The sequence below is a fragment of the Kogia breviceps genome, chromosome 16 (assembly GCF_026419965.1).
Source record: "Kogia breviceps isolate mKogBre1 chromosome 16, mKogBre1 haplotype 1, whole genome shotgun sequence".
Lineage (NCBI taxonomy): Eukaryota > Metazoa > Chordata > Mammalia > Artiodactyla > Physeteridae > Kogia > Kogia breviceps.
In genome coordinates this window covers 29,533,985-29,550,727 of record NC_081325.1, presented here as the reverse complement: position 1 = coordinate 29,550,727, position 16,743 = coordinate 29,533,985, and positions in this window count along the sequence as shown.

Here is a 16,743-nt window from a genome sequence, read left to right as displayed (position 1 = left end):
ACGTTTTTGCAGCAAACCATTAGAAACACATAATTCTTCACATTAAATGCTACCAAGGATTTTCCATTGATCATATTTTACATAAAATATTTTTAATTTTGTCACATTAATAAACATGTACATCAGCTTTAGTTCATAATTTACCCACAGGGAGTAATGTATATGGAATTTGCTGTAACATCCTAGCATATTTATACAGATTTTACTGATACCTCCCTGTTACTTAGTTGAAATGATGCTTTATTTTAAACACCACTGTTATATAAGTAATGCCATTTGGCTATGTAATTTTTCATATTTACTCTGTGAAATCAGGCCAGTACATGAATTTAGTGAATACCAAGCATTCTTGCACATCCAGCATTGAGTTTCACATGCTGATACCAATTACTGCATCCTGGACACCTAATAAGCAGAGTTAACTATACAGTCTACAGCCTCCACGATATTACATGCTAATACAGATACAAATACTTGATTTGAAAAAATGATACTGATTTTTAAGATTATATGTTTAATTTATACTTTGATGCATATTAAAGGGATAATTGAATTTTTAAAATTGGGGAAGGAAATGCAAATCAATAAAATATTCTGCTTTTAATTGAGATAGCATATACAAGAGCACAGACTCTGGAATCTCACTCCAAATTCTCTCTCACTTATAAGCTGTGGGTACTTTGGAAAGTTACTTAATCTATTTAGGACTCAGATTCTTTATCTGTACATTTAGATAAAAGAAGTAGTTACTGGGCTTCCCTGGTGATACAGTGGTTGAGAGTTCACCTGCCGATGCAGGGGACATCGGTTCATGTCCCAGTCCGGGAAGATCCCACATGTGGTAGAGCGGCTAGGCCCATGAGCCATGGCCACTGAGCCTGCACCTCTGGAGCATGTGCTCTGCAATGGGAGAGACCACGACAGTGAGAGGCCCGTGTACAAAAAAAAAAAAAAAAAAAGAAGAAGTAGTTACTTACATGTTATTATAAGTATAGATTCAGTTATTATTGGAAAAATATCAAGAATCTGGAGCATAATAAAGCTATATAGATTTTCATTAAATAAATAAATAAGATCAAGTTATATTTCAAAACAGGGATCATGCTTAATAAATTAAGAATAACCAATCTTTGGAATATTTCTGAGACATAAGTGGAATTGAGAAAAATCTATTTAAAAAGCAGATATGAGAAACATGCTTGGGGGAGGAGCTTCAAGACAACAGAGGAGTAAGATGTGGAGATCACCTTCTTCCCCACAAATACATCAGAAATACATCTACATGTGGAACAACTCCTACAGAACACCTATTGAATGCTGGCAGAAGACCTCAGACTTCCCGAAAGGTGAGAAACTCCCCATGTACCTGGGTAGGGCAAAAGAATAAAGAAGAAACAGAGACGAAAGAGTAGGGATGGGACCTGTACCAGTGGGAGGGAGTTGTGAAGGAGGAAATGTTTCCACACACTAGGAAGGCCCTTCATGTGTAGAGACTGTGGGTGGCAGAGGGTGGAAGCTTCAGAACCATGGAGGAGACTGCATCAACAGGGGTGCAGAGGGCAAGGTGCACAGAGGATTGGTACCAACCAGCACTCACCAGCCCGAGAGGGTTGTCTGCTCACCCACTGGGGCGAGTGGGGGCTGGGAGCTGAGGTTCTAGCTTCGGTCAGATACCAGGGAGAGGACTGGGGTTGGTTGCCTGAACACAGCCTGAGGGGGACTAGTGCACCACAGCTAGCTGGGAGGGAGTCTTGGATAATCTCTGGAGCTGCCAAAGAGGCAAGAGACTTTTTCTTGCCTCTTTGCTTCCTGGTGTGTGAGGAAAGGGGATTCAGAGCATTGCTTAAAGAAGCTCCAGATACCGCTGTGAGCCACGGATATCAGCACAGACCCCAGAGACAGGCATGAGATGCTAAGGCTGCTGCTGCCATAACCAACAAGCTTGTGTGCAAGCACAGGTCATTATCCACACCTCCCCTCCTGGGAGGCTGTGCAGCCCGCTACTGCCAGGGTACTGGGATCCAGGGACAATTTCCCTGGGAAAACACATGGGGCAGCTTCTGCTGCTGCAGGCTTCCTCACATAACATACCGCTTCCTCCCCCTGGCCTGAGTGAACCAGAGCCTCCTAATCAACTTCTACTTTAACCTCATCCTGTCTGAGTGAAGAACAGATGCTCTCAGGTGACCTACATTCAGAGGTGGAGCCAAATCCAAAGCTGAACCCCAGGTGCTGTGCAAACAAAGAAGAGAAAGAGAAATTTCTCCCAGCAGCCTCAGGAGCAATGGATAAAATCTCCAAAATAAACTTGATGTACCCTGCATCTGTGGAATACCTGAATAGACAAAAATTATCCCTAATTGAGGAGGAGGAATTTGGAGCCACTATATATATATATATATTTTTTTTTTTCTCTTTTTGTGAGTGTGTATGTCTATTTTTCTGTGTGTGATTTTGTTTACATAGCTTTACTTTTACCATTTATCCTAGGGTTCTTTCTGTCCAGTTTTTTTTTTTTTTTTTTTTTTTTTTTTTTTTAGTATAGCTTTTCATGGTTGTTATCATTGGTGGATATGTTTTTTGGTTTGGTTGCTCTCTTCTTTCTGTCTTTTTTTATTATTTAAATTTTTTTAAAATTTTAATTATTTATTTTAATAACTTTATTTTTTCTTCCATCTTTTGTTTGTTTGTTTCTCCCTTTGATTCTGAGCCATATGGATGATAGGCTCTCGGTTCCCCAGCCAGGCATCAGGGCTGTGCCTTTGACATGGGAAGCCAAGTTCAAGAAACTGGCCCACAAGAGACCTCCCAGCTCCACATAATATCAAATGGTGAAAATCCCCCAGAGATCTCTGTTTCAACACCAAGATCCAGATCCACTCAACAAACAGCAAGCTACAGTGCTGGAAACCCTATACCAAACAACTATCAAGACAGGAACACAACCCCACCCATTAGCAGAGAGGCTGCCTAAAATCAAAATAAGGCCACAGACACCCCAAAACACACCACCAGACATGGGCATGCCCACCAGAAAGAAAAGATCCAGCCTCATCCACCAGAACACAGGCACTAGTCCCCTTCACCAGGAAGCCTAAACAACCCACTGAGCCAGCCTTAGCCACTGGGGGCAGACACGAAAAACAACGGGAACTACAAACCTACAGCCTGCAAAAAGGAGACCACAAACACAGTACATTAAGCAAAATGAGAAGGCGGAGAAACACACAGCAGATGAAGGAGTAAGGTAAAAACCCACCAGACCTAACAAATGAAGTGGAAATAGGTAGCCTACCAGAAAAAGAATTCAGAATAATGATAGTAAAGATGATCCAAAATTTTGGAAAGAGAATGGAGAAAATACTAGAAATGTTTAACAAGGACCTAGAAGAATTAAAGAGCAAACAATGATGAACAAAATAATAAATGAAATTGAAAATTATCTAGAAGAGATCAGTAGAAGAATAACTGAGGCAGAAGAACGGATAATTGACCTGGATGATAAAATAGTAGAAATAACTACTGCAGAGCAGAATAAAGGAAAAAGAAGGGAAACAATTGAGGACATTCTCAGAGACCTCTGGGACAGCATTAAATGTATCAACATTTGAATTATATAGGACCCAGAAGAAGGACAGGAAAAGAAAGGGATTGAAAAATTATTTGAAGATATTATAGTCGAAAATGTCCCTAATATGGGAAATGAAATAGTTAACAAAGTCCAGGAATCACATAGAGTCACATACAGGATAAATCCAAAGAGAAACACACCAAGACGTATATTAATCAAACTATCAAAAATTAACTACAAAGAAAAATTATTTAAAGCAGCAAGGGAAAAACAACAAATTACACAGAAGGAAATCCCCATAAGGTTAACAGCTGATCTTTCAGCAGAAATTCTGCAAGCCAGAGGGAGGGGCAGGACATATTTAAAGTGATGAAGGGGGAAAACCTAGAACCAAGATTACTCTACCCAGCAAGGATCTCATTCAGATTTGACAGAGGAATTAAAATATTCACAGACAAGCAAAAGCTAAGACATTTCAGCACCAACAAATCAGCTATACAACAAATGCTAAAGGAACCTCTCTAGGCAGGAAAAACGAGAGAAGGAAAAAAACATACAATAACAAACCCTAAACAATTAAGAAAATGGGAATAGGAACTTACATATTAATAATTACCTTAAATGTAAATGGATTAAATGCTCCAACCAAAACACATAGACTGGCTGAATATATACAAAAACAAGACCTGTATATATGCTGTCTGCAAAAGACCCACTTCAGACTTAGGGACACATACAGACTGAAAGTGAGGGGATGGAAAAAGATATTCTAAGTGAATGGAAATCAAAAGAAAGCTGGTATAGCAATGCTCATATCAGACAAAGTAAACTTTAAAACAAAGGCTATTACAAGAGACAAAGAAGGACACTAGAAAATGATCAAAGGATAAAACCAAGAAGAAGACATAACAATTGTAAAAATTTATGCACTCAGTATAGGAACACCTCAATGCATAAGGCAAATACTAACAGCCATAAAGGGGGAAACTGACAGTAACACAATAATAGTAGGGGATTTTAACACCCCACTTTCACCAATGTACAGATCATCCAAAATGAAAATAAATAAGGAAACACAAGCATTAAATGATACATTAAACAAGATGGACTTAATGGATATTTATAGGATATAACATCCAAAAACAACAGAATACACTTTCTTCTCAAGTGTTTATGGAACATTCACCAGGATAGATCATATCTTGGGTCACAAATCAAACCTTGGTGAACTTAAGAAAATTGAAATTGTATCAAGTATCTTTTCTGACCACAGCGCTATGAGACTAGATATCAATTAAGGAAACAATTTGTAAAAAATACAAACACATGGAGGATAAACAATACACTACTTAATAACCAAGAGATCACTGAAGAAATCAAAGAGGAAATTAAAAATACCTAGAAACAAATGACAATGAAAACACGACAACTGAAAACCTATGGGATGCAGCAAAAGCAGTAATAAGAGGGAAGTTTGTAGCAATACAACCCTACCACAAGAAACAAGAAATATCTCAAATAAACAACATAACCTTAAACGTAAAGCAATTAGAGAAAGAAGAACAAAAAAGCCCCAAAGTTAGCAGGAAGAAACAAATCATATAGATCAGATCAGAAATAAATGAAAATGAAAGAAGGAAGCAACAGCAAAGATCAATAAAACTAAAAGCTGGTTCTTTGAGAAGATAAATAAAATTGATAAACTATTAGAAAGATTCCTCAAGAGAAAAAGGGTTAAGATTCAAATCAATAGATATAGAAATGAAAAAGGAGAAGTAACAAATGACACTGCAGAAAAACAAGGGATCATGACCAATAACTAATAGCAGCAATATGCCAATAAAACTGACAATCTGGAAGAAATAGACAAATTCTTTGAAATGCACAGCCTTCTGGTACTGATCCAGGAAGAAATAGAAAATATGAACAGACAAATCACAAGCACTGAAATTGAAACTGTGATTAAAAATCTTCCAACAAACAAAAGTCCAGGACCAGATGACTTAACAGGTGAATTCTCTCAAACACCTATCTTTCTCAAACTCTTCCAAAATATAGCAGAAGGAGGAACAGTCACAGACTTATTCTATGAGTCCACAATCACCCTGATACCAAAACAAGGCAAAGATGCCCCATGAAAGAAAACTACAGGCAAATATCACTGATGAACATACATGCAAAAATCCTCAACATAATGCTAGCAAACAGAATCCAACAGCACATTAAAAGGAGCATACACCATGATCAAGTGGGGTGTATCCTGGGAATGCAAGGATTCTTCAATATATGCAAATCAATCAGTGTGATACACCATATTAACAAATTGAAGGAGAAAGAAACATATGATCATCTCAAAAGATTCAGAGAAATCGTTTGACAAAAGTGAACACTAATTTATGATAAAAACCCTCAAGAAAGTAGGCATAGAGGGAATTTTCCTCAACATAATAAAGTCCATATATGACAAACCACAGCCAACATTGTCCTCAATAGTGAAAAACTGAAACCATTTCCATTAAGATCAGGAACAAGACAAGTCTGCCCACTCTCACCACTATTATTCAACCTAGTTTTGGAAGTTTTAGCCACAGCAATCAGAGACGAAAAAGAAATAAAAGGAATCCAAATCAGAAAAGAAGTAAGGCTGTGTCTGTGTGCAGATGACAGGAGAGTAAACATAGAGAATCCTAAAGATGCTCCCAGAAAACCACTAGAGCAAATCAATGAATTTGGTAAAGTAACAGGATACAAAATTAATGCACAGAAATCATTTGCATTCCTATACACTAGTGAAGAAAAATCTGAAAGTGAAATTAAGAAAACACTCCTATTTACCATTGCAACAAAAAGAAAAAAAAATATCTAGGAATAAACCTACCTGAGGAGACAAAAGACCTATATGCCAAAAATTATAAGACACTGATGAAAGAATTTAAAGATGATACAAACAGATGGAGAGATATACCATGTTCTTGGATTGGAAGAATCAACATTGTGAAAATGACTACACTCCCCAAAGCAATCTACAGATTCAATGCAATCCCTATCAATCTACCACTGGCATTTTTCACAGAACTAGAACAAAAAAATTTACAATTTTTATGGAAACACAAAAGACTCCAAATAGCCAAAGCAGTCTTGAGAAAGAAAAATGGAGCTTGAGGAATCAAGCTCTCTGAATTCAGACTAAACTAAAAATCTACAGTAATCAAGACAGTATGGCACTGGCACAAAAATAGAAATATGATCAATGGAACAGGATAGAAAGTCCAGAGATAAACCCGTGTACATACGGTCACATTATCTTTGATAAAGAAGGCAAGAATATATAGTGGAGGAAAGACAGCCTCTCTTCAATAAACGGTTCTGGGAAAACTGGACAGCTAAATGTAAAAGAATGAAATTAGAAAACTCTCTAACACCATAAACAAAAATAAACTCAAAATGGATTAAAGACATAAATATAAGTCCAGACACTATAAAACTCTTAGAAGAAAACCTAGGTAGAACACTCTATGACATATTTCACAGCAAGATCCTTTTTGAACCACTTCCTAGAGAAATTGAAATAAAAACAAAAATAAACAAATGGGACCTAATTTAAAAAGCTTTCCACAGCAAAGGAAACCATAAACAAGATGAAAATACAACCCTTAGAATGAGAGAAAGTATTTGTAAGTGAAACAACTGACAAATGATTAATCTCCAAAATTTACAAGCAGCTCATGCAGCTCAATATCAAAACAACAAACAACCCAATCCAAAAATGGGCAGAAGACTTAAATAGACATTTCTCTAAAGAAGATATACTGATTGCCAACAAACACATGAAAGACTGTCAACGTCACTCTACATTAGAGAAATGGAACCAAAACTATATTGAGATATCATCTCAAGCCAGTCAGAATGGCCATCATCAAAAAATCTATAAAAATAAATACTGGAGAGGGTGTGGAGCAAAAGGAACCCTCTTGCACTATTAGTGGGCACATAAATTGATACAGCCACTATGGATAACAATATGGAGGTTCCTTAAAAAACTAAAAATAGAAATACCATATGATTCAGCAATCCCACTACTGGGCATATACCCTAAGAAAACCATAATTCAAAAAGTTTCATGTACCACAATATTCATTGGAGCTCTATTTACAATAGCCAGGACATGGAAGCAACCTAAGTGTCCATCAACAGATGAATGGATATAGAAGAGGTGGCATATATATACAATGGAATATTAGTCAGCTATAAAAAGAAACGAAATTGAGGTTTTTGTAGTGAGATGGATGGACCTAGAGTCTGTCATACAGAGTGAAGTAAGTCAGAAAGAGAAAAACAAATACCATATGCTAACACATATATATGGAATCTCAAAAACAAAAACAAAAATTGGTCCTGAAAAACCTAAGGGCAAGACAGGAATAAAGATGGAGACCTACTTCAGAATGGACTTGAGGATATGGTTAGTGAGAAGTGTAAGCTGGGACAATGTGAGAAAGTGGCATGGACATATATGTACACTACCAAATGTAAAATAGACAGCTAGCAGGAAGCAGCTGCATAGCACAGGGAGATCAGCTCAGTGTTTTGTGACCACCTAGAGTGGTGGAATATGGAGGGTGGGAGGGAGGGAGATGCAAGAGGGAAGAGATATGGGGATATATGTATATGTATAACTTATTCACTTTGTTATAAAGCAGAAACTAATACACCATTGTAAAGCAATTATACTCCAATAAAGATGTTAAAAATAAATAAATAAATATCTATATAAATAAAAAGAAAGAAACATGCTTATGCAGGACATATAACAGAATAACTTACCAATGATACAAAAAACAACATGCAAAACAGTGCAAACCCATCTATCTTTTCTATTATTAAAATCTTTATCTACATACATATATAAGATATAGATCTTATTTGATAACAAATAAGCCATTTTACAATGACACATTAAAATAAAATTTAAGTTAGCTTTCCAAATTAACATATTCTTAATACGTCTGCTCATATTTCACTGTCAGCAGAGAGGGATTGCATATCTGTTTATATGAGATCAATGGAGAAGGCTTCCAAGCTATGTGAAATTAATTGCAGCATAATAATCCATACAAAAGGGAAGACACATGAAAAGGAGGATTACAGGCTAATGTGACCTGAAGAATAGAGTATGTTTTCCCCTGAAATATACTATATGTCAGACTATTGGTGAGAGGTAGCGGTGAACGTTTCCATTAAAAAAAAAAAAGAGAATATAAATATTAGATTCTGAAAACTAGCATATTTAAAACTTTGTCATAAAATCTAGCTCATTTTATAAAGCAGTTATATGTGTTGCTCTTAAGAAATTTTGTATAACACACTATGAACAAGGAAAGAAAATCAGAGAACCTATCTGGTATCAGTTTTTCTTAGTAAAATTTAAAATGTAGAATATCCTTAAGGCTATGCAGCATTTTAAAATAATGTGATGTTTTGATTATTAGTATATAAGGGCTCATAAAAATGGGTTATTCATAAATACTTTTATTTATTCAACCAAAAGATATTAATTACTGACAATATTTCATATAGTATCCTCCCATATTTCATACATACTGCTAGAATTTAAGAAACCTTAACTCTATAAAAATAACTATACTGTCAACAAAATGTGAACCAACATTGAGGTTAGCATTGTGTAGTGTTTCAGGAGCAGCATGCATGGAGGGAGTGGGCAAGTCTTATTAAATAGACTCCTGTATAAGAATAAGAGTCTTTCGGGCTTCCCTGGTGGCTCAGTGGTTGAGAATCCGCCTGCCGATGCAGGGGACATGGGTTCGTGCCCCGGTCTGGGAAGATCCCACATGCCGCGGAGCGGCTGGGCCCGTGAGCCATGGCCGCTGAGCCTGCGCGTCCGGAGCCTGTGCTCCGCAAGGGAGAGGCCACAACAGTGAGGCCCGCATACCACAAAAAAAAAAAAAAAAAAAAAAAAAAAAAAAGAGTCTTTCAATGAAGACAGTAAATTCAGTAAGGAAATCTTGTCATTTCTTTTTACTGTTGCATCCCCCAAATTTAGAATCGTTCTCAGCATATATTAGGGGCTCAAAAATTCTTTGACTGAAAAAATGAATGAAAAAAATGAATAAAGAAAGAAAAGTAATGGGAAAGTTGAGAAGTATATTTTACATAGACAGTATACCATGTTTAAATGTAAAGAACCTCCAAAGAATATCTTAGGATATTCAAGAAACGATTCATGATATAGTATAGCTTGAATTTAGATTACTGTTGAAGAAACAGATAAGATTGGAAAAGTGAATGAGGGTGACATCATGACTAAGATTTTCTATGCTTTGCAAGAGTCTGGATTCTGAATGATGGCATAATGATATTTTCACTTAAGAAAGAAAATGTATGAAGAAATAAAGAGCAAAATTGGGATCAGTTTCTCAGAATGTGATTGTATTTGGGACAGGACCTTAAAAGATATAAATAAGGTTACATGAAGTCCTATGAGTAGGCCCTAATCTAGTATAACATGTGTCCTTTTAGGAAGAGAGGAAGTGATACCAGGATGATAACAAACAAATAAAAGACCATGTGAGCATACAGTAAGCAGAAGGTCATCTGCAAGCCCATGACAGAGGCTCAAGAGAAACCAAACCTGCCAACACCTTGATCTTGGACTTCCAGCTTCCAGAACTTTGAGAAAATAACTGTTGTTTAAGTTACACAGCCTTTGATATTGTTATGGCAGCCCTAGAAAACTAATAAAAATTACATTTGATTATATCACAACACAAATTAGTGTAGATTGAAAGGAGAAAATGTCTGCTTTAAAAATATTTAGACATTTGACTGCTAAAATGGAAAAAAAAAGGTTAAGGAGCATGGATAATGGTATATAGGGAAAAATAGGAAAATATAGTATATCAGGGAAATATATGCTCTCCTCATATTTAATATTGAAAATGGATAAAAGAAAAATCGCCTATCTGTGCTTTGTAGAAGGGAAAAAATATGTCCAGTTGGATTTCACCACTGAGTCATTTCTGTTTTGAGGGATGCTGTGAAACAATCTCCTACTCTCTCCTCATTGAAGCAATTACCCTATGTGTTCTTCATTTACTTCTTTTGGCAATAGTAATAATTTCCACATTCAAAGACAAGTATGTCTATCAGAAAAAGATAGGCAAGATGGGCTGGTAATATCTGGCTATAACTCAATACTTTTTTTCAGTGGGGTAAAATACATAGTTGTAGAAAAGACAATATTTACTTGATTTCTTGATTATTGTCTCTTGTGTTTTGATGTTATAAATTTTTATTTGCCTCCATGATTGTCAGGTTGTAATAGGTTCTGAATGAGAAATCTGGGAAAACATAACATATTAATTAACACAGGTAATTATGTACCTCACTTCTTTATTACATTACTTCTGAAAAACTGATTATAAAACAGCCCTCAAAACACATGTAAACATGTTGGAATATTTTAGGGAATATATTATGCCCCCATTTTACCAAATTTTATAGATTTTGGCTTGTAGTCTGAACTTCCCTCATCCACAATCTTGCTTCTTGCCTCTGATTTATGAGTAAGGTGAACACTTGAGAAAACAATACTCAACTCACAGATCTGGTTATTTTACATACAAACTTCAGCATAGGGCCAGTTGCAAACTTACAAGACTAAATAACATATATCAATGGTGAGCAAAGCTTCAGGTGATGATCTCTTGATCTATGTATTTAGATATTCATGTATGCATGTATACATAATAAGCACACATCAGCAGGTACTTTGCGTACTCTTTTCAGTTCATATTACTTTTGCATTCTACCTTTATATTTAATAAATGAAAACATTATATTGAAATATTATATGTATACTGTAGAGTTATCTGCAAACATGAAAATTCTCATTATTGATTTTAGCTAAATATGGGAGCAATTGATAGTGATGTTTCAGATTGAAAGTTGACAATACAATAATCAAAAATATTCTGTAATTAATGTACTTATGTTTTTAATGAGTTTTAAAATTATACACATTTACTGTTAAGCTGATTTGCCTTTCATATGAAGTGTGGGAATATGATTCCTGAGTGTCAAGATAAAATGTTTGGAGCTATTCTTTCATGTGATTCTTCCCTTCCTTGTCAGAGTGTCTTTATCCTTATATTCATTCATTAATTCACTCATTCTCTCTTTGTCTCTCACTCACCCTTCCTCTCTCTCTTTCTTCTTGTCTCCCTTTCTCTCCTGTCCCCTCTGATGCTATTCACCTAATATCCTTTGTCCATTAAAAAAAAATAACAAATCAATATTCCTCATGGGAGACTACCCATGTGGATCAGAAAGGGAGAACAACTTCTCCCACAATTTTTCCTTTGGATGAAGAGGTTAGAACATGACACAAGTAGGCCAATAAGAATACTCCATTCCTCTGATGATGGTCAAACAAACTACTGCTCATTGCAAAGAAACCCACATGCTTCAAGTTGGACTAATTAGAGTCTGTTGTAGAAATTTTTGCCTGACGTATAGGAAAAGAGTGTCTCTTTCCATTACAGTGACTAAACTGGAAATCACACATATTAGCTTCCTATGGATGTTGTAACAAGTTCCCACTAATTCAGTGGCTTAAAACAGCACAGATTTATTATTGCATAGTTTTGGAGTTTATAAAGCCAAAATCAAGTTATTGGCAAGTCTGTGTTCTATATGGAGGCTTCAGGGAAAAATATGTTTCCTTGACCTTTTCAACTTCCAAAGGTCATTTGCATTCTTTGCCTCATGTCCTCTCCACCTTTTTGTTTCTGTCATCACATCCTTATGGGGATTCCCTTTTACACTATTTGTTGAATTTCCTTTATTGCTTGTAATATTTTTACTTTGTATTTAATTTTTGATAGTTTGATTAATATATGTCTTGGTGTGTTTCTCTTTGGATTTATCCTGTATGGGACTCTCTGTGCTTCCTGGATTGATTGACTATTTCCTTTCCCTTATTAAGGAAGGTTTCAACTATAATCTCATCAAATATTTTCTCAGTCCCTTTTTTTTTCTCTTCTTCTTCCATGACCCCTATAATTTGAATGTTGGTTCCTTTATTGTTGTCCCGGAGGTCTCTGATGCTTTCCTCAATTATTTTCATTCTTTTTTCTTTATTCTGCTCTTCAGTAGTTTATTTCCACTATATTATTTTCTAGGTCACTTATACGTTCTGCCTCAGTTATTCTGCTATTAATTCCTTCTAGAGAATTTTTAATTTCATTTATTGTGTTGTTCATTGTTCGCTCTTTAGTACTTCTAGGTCCTTGTTAAACATTTCTTGTCTTTTCTCCATTCTATTTCCAAGATTTTGGATCATCTTTACTATCATTACTTTGAATTATTTTTCAGGTAGACTGCCTATTTCCTCTTCCTTTGTTTAGTCTCGTGGGTTTTTACCTTGCTCCTTCATCTGCTGTGTATTTCTCTGTCTTCCCATTTTGCTTAACTTATTCTGTTTGGGGGTCTCCTTTTCCACAGGCTGCACATTCGTAGTTCCTGTTGTTTTTGATGTCTGGCCCCATTCAGTAAAGTTGGTTCAGTGGCTTGTGAAGGTTTCCTGGTGGAGGGGACTGGTGGCTGTGTTCTGGTGGGTGTGGCTAGGTCTTGTCTTTCTGGGGGACAAGGCTGTGTCTGTTGGTGTGTTTTGGGTTGTCTTTGAAATTAGTATGATTTTAGGCAGCCTCTCTGCTAATGGGTGGGGTTGTGTTCCTGTTTTCTAGTTGTTTGGCATAGAGCATCCAGCACTGGTGCTTGCTGGTGGAGTTGAGTCTTAGCATTGAGATGGAGATCTCTGGGAGAGCTCTTGCCAATTGATATTATGTTGGGCTGGAGGTCTCCGGTGGTCCAATATCCTGAACTTGGCTCTCTCACTTCAGAGGCTCAGGCCTGACACCAGGCCAGAGCTCAAAGACCCTGTCAGCCACACACGTTGGAATGACCCTTCACACCAGTCAGTAAGAATCTGTTTATGTGAAGGTCCCTTTCTTTTTTTTTTTTTTTTTTCTTAGTGCTTCATCTGGTTTCACTGGCTCACAAGGTGCTGTGTGTGCAGGGGCCTCACCCCCAGCCCTTTGACCAGAGTGCCTGATACAAAAGTCTAAATTGTTTTCTTAACTTTTAAACTTTAACATTTATTTTTATGTGTGGTTTTCAACTGTAAACTTAAAGAAAGGTCACCAAAAATTTTAAAAGTTGATTCTCAGTGGACAATATTTAACACATAAATATTGTATAACAGAAATATGGGTAATTCAATATTTTGAAGCTATTGGTCACTGGACATCCTCTCGCCATGAAGAATCGAATCTCCTCATCTCCAGCTACAGCCACTTATTCTGGCATCTGACAAGACAGGACTTTCACTTTTCTCCAAATGTGCTTGGGGTCTGCAGGTCTTGTAGGAGGTGGGAATAAATGAGCAAAGATTTGTCAGTATTGACTTCAGCACACTCAGGAGAAATACCAAATTTGGGTATTGAACTTTTCCTTACCTGTTGTCCCAACTCAGTGTTTGGGATCTACTCAATACTCTCTGGTTAAAAAATTCTAGAGGAGTATTTGAAGAGGTTATTGTCTGCCAGGAGGTAGTAGAGAAAATTTATCCCAATATTTAGTATTTACAGTTTATATGTAACTAACAGTGCCTGTTTATATTTGATCATTTTATATATGTCTATGTACTCCTATAGCAATTTATCATTTTCCAGTTTCATGTCTTATATTCTTAATCATATGGAAAATTAACGTAAATAATATTTATTCAAGTAATCAATTTGTATTTTATTTAATGTCTCCATAGTCTATTGTTAGGTTTTTTTCCTCCTCTATACCCCCTAATGTTAAGTGGTTTGAACTGTTCTTTCACATTTAAATTTGAAAAGATGAATTGTATTAATAAAAAATATCATCCTATATGGAAGAATAAACACTATTCTGGATCAATTTCTTTAAAGTTATGATATCTTTAAAGGTCAAATATGTCAATATTATATTTCAAACAGATTATTTTCCTTTTGTAAAATATTGAACATGGTTAAATTTAATACAATGTGTTACCAGTGTAAGTTAAATATTTCCACTTGATCCAATACTGAACTGATGGCCAAAATAAACACAGGAAAAATTTCCTACTTGGATAATGGTATCTATCTAACTGTCTATCTAATTATCTGTCTTTCAATAGTTCATATTCATGGACTTGGAAGGTGGAATACTCTTCACTTAACAATTGGCACATGAAAGTTTCCTGGTGTGTCCCTTTGGGTATCATATTTTAAGGATGACAACTGACATTTCTAACATAAATTATGGCCTTTCTTTTCATAGACAATCTCCGTTCAAAAAGGTGTTCTTTGTAAGTCTTCTCAATTTTTCTTTCTCCCTGATGATTAGGAAACCACATTTGAGGGACATCCATTAATTTATTTTCTATTCAGTAAATTCAAATTATAGATTCATGGAAACTTAGAGATGAAAGACTGCAAGGTCAAGCCTCTACACTAGACTAACCTCAAACTACTTACTTAATCTTTCTAAGGCTTAGCTTCTTCAAATATAAAATGAATAAAGTAATAGCTATATCCTAAAGGTGCTTGTGAGATATTTAATGAATGTGTCTTAGTGCCTAGGATAAAGTGTTAAGCATATTAAGTGCTCAACTCAAGTTATTTTCCTCTTTTGGTCAATCTCATTTATATAAGGCAATTGGTCTAACCTACTGCAGCAATGCCAAATGTGTCTATCTTGATTTTGAAGCTTCTAAGTGATGGTTAATGCAAACCATGTAAAAATACAACTAAATTAACCATTTAACAGGAAAACACTGTGTTTATATTTCGAGTAAGAGAGAAACTGCCTTGTCAGAGTTTAGTAGCATCTCAGAGATTGGAAAAGTAAATTTGATATAATTGTGAGGTTTCAGAGTCTGATTTAAGGTGTTTTATTTTTCAATCAAGGGGTTTGGTTGTGTAAGGATCATGATATGATGATTTAAAATTGGGGGAACATAAAAGTGAGGATTTTATTTGATGACTTCAAAACTTCTGGAAAGAAAACAATTGTCCAATGATGTCCTTTGTAGAGTTGAACAGTTTGATGTTCATTTTGGGGGAAGAGAAGAAGAATCATAGGAAGAAACACTAAAATTATTCTCAAAATTTCTTTTCTGAACAAAAGTTTCCTGAAATAATAAAGTGGAAAACCATTGTTGTATTAATGTAGACTGTAAAATATTTGCTTTTGGGGTACACCCTGATTAATATCAGTGAATACCTTTGAGGAAGGAATTAATTTATCAAGTTTGGGTCTAGTCAGCAGGTAGAAGCCAGTTGACTTTTGTGCCACAGATCTAATACCAGACATTGGAGGTCATTTATTTTTTGACCAAAATAACCCTAATTGGTTTGTTAAATAGTATTATAATGTTATAGTGCTACCCATTTAGAATGGTTCAGTACCAGGCAATTAACTTGTACTGTTGAGACCATTAGGTAGATCTAAAGTGAAAGAGAAGTTTGTCTTACTTGTGAGATCTGTGAAAATGAGACAGACTCCATATAGTCACCTTCTGTTCTCTCTTTCTCTTCCAAGTTTTATTTCTTAAAAGTTCAGTTACAAAAGTTAATTCCCATATAAGGTCCTCAAGTCATGTTTAACTGAAGAAAGAAATCTAGTTTTCTGTGGAAGATGTGATTTTTAGATTTTTAGACTTTGGGATGTCTGACCTGTTGTTGTGTTTGCCACCTACAAAGTCCTATATAGGTTGAATTCAGTTAACCAGGAAATTGACTGATTAATTACAAATAACTAGTATTAAGGGAAGCTGTGTTGTTCTCAGAAAAAAAAAAAAAAAAGTATGTGCACAAATCCAACAGTCATTTTGTTGTATGATTTACACAGTTCACAAGCCAATTGTAGCCAAGGATTGAACTCATATCTAAGGTTGGATAAAGAGGTAAAAGGCAATATTAAGAACAGAGACTTGCTTTATACCTATGAAAATGAACAAAAGAATGCAGATAAAATACAACAATCTGTTGTTTTCTTCACTGAAACTCCAGTGAAAGCTATTGAAGACAAACTGAAATTTAAATGTAGAAATCTCCATTCAGACATACAAAATTGGAGTT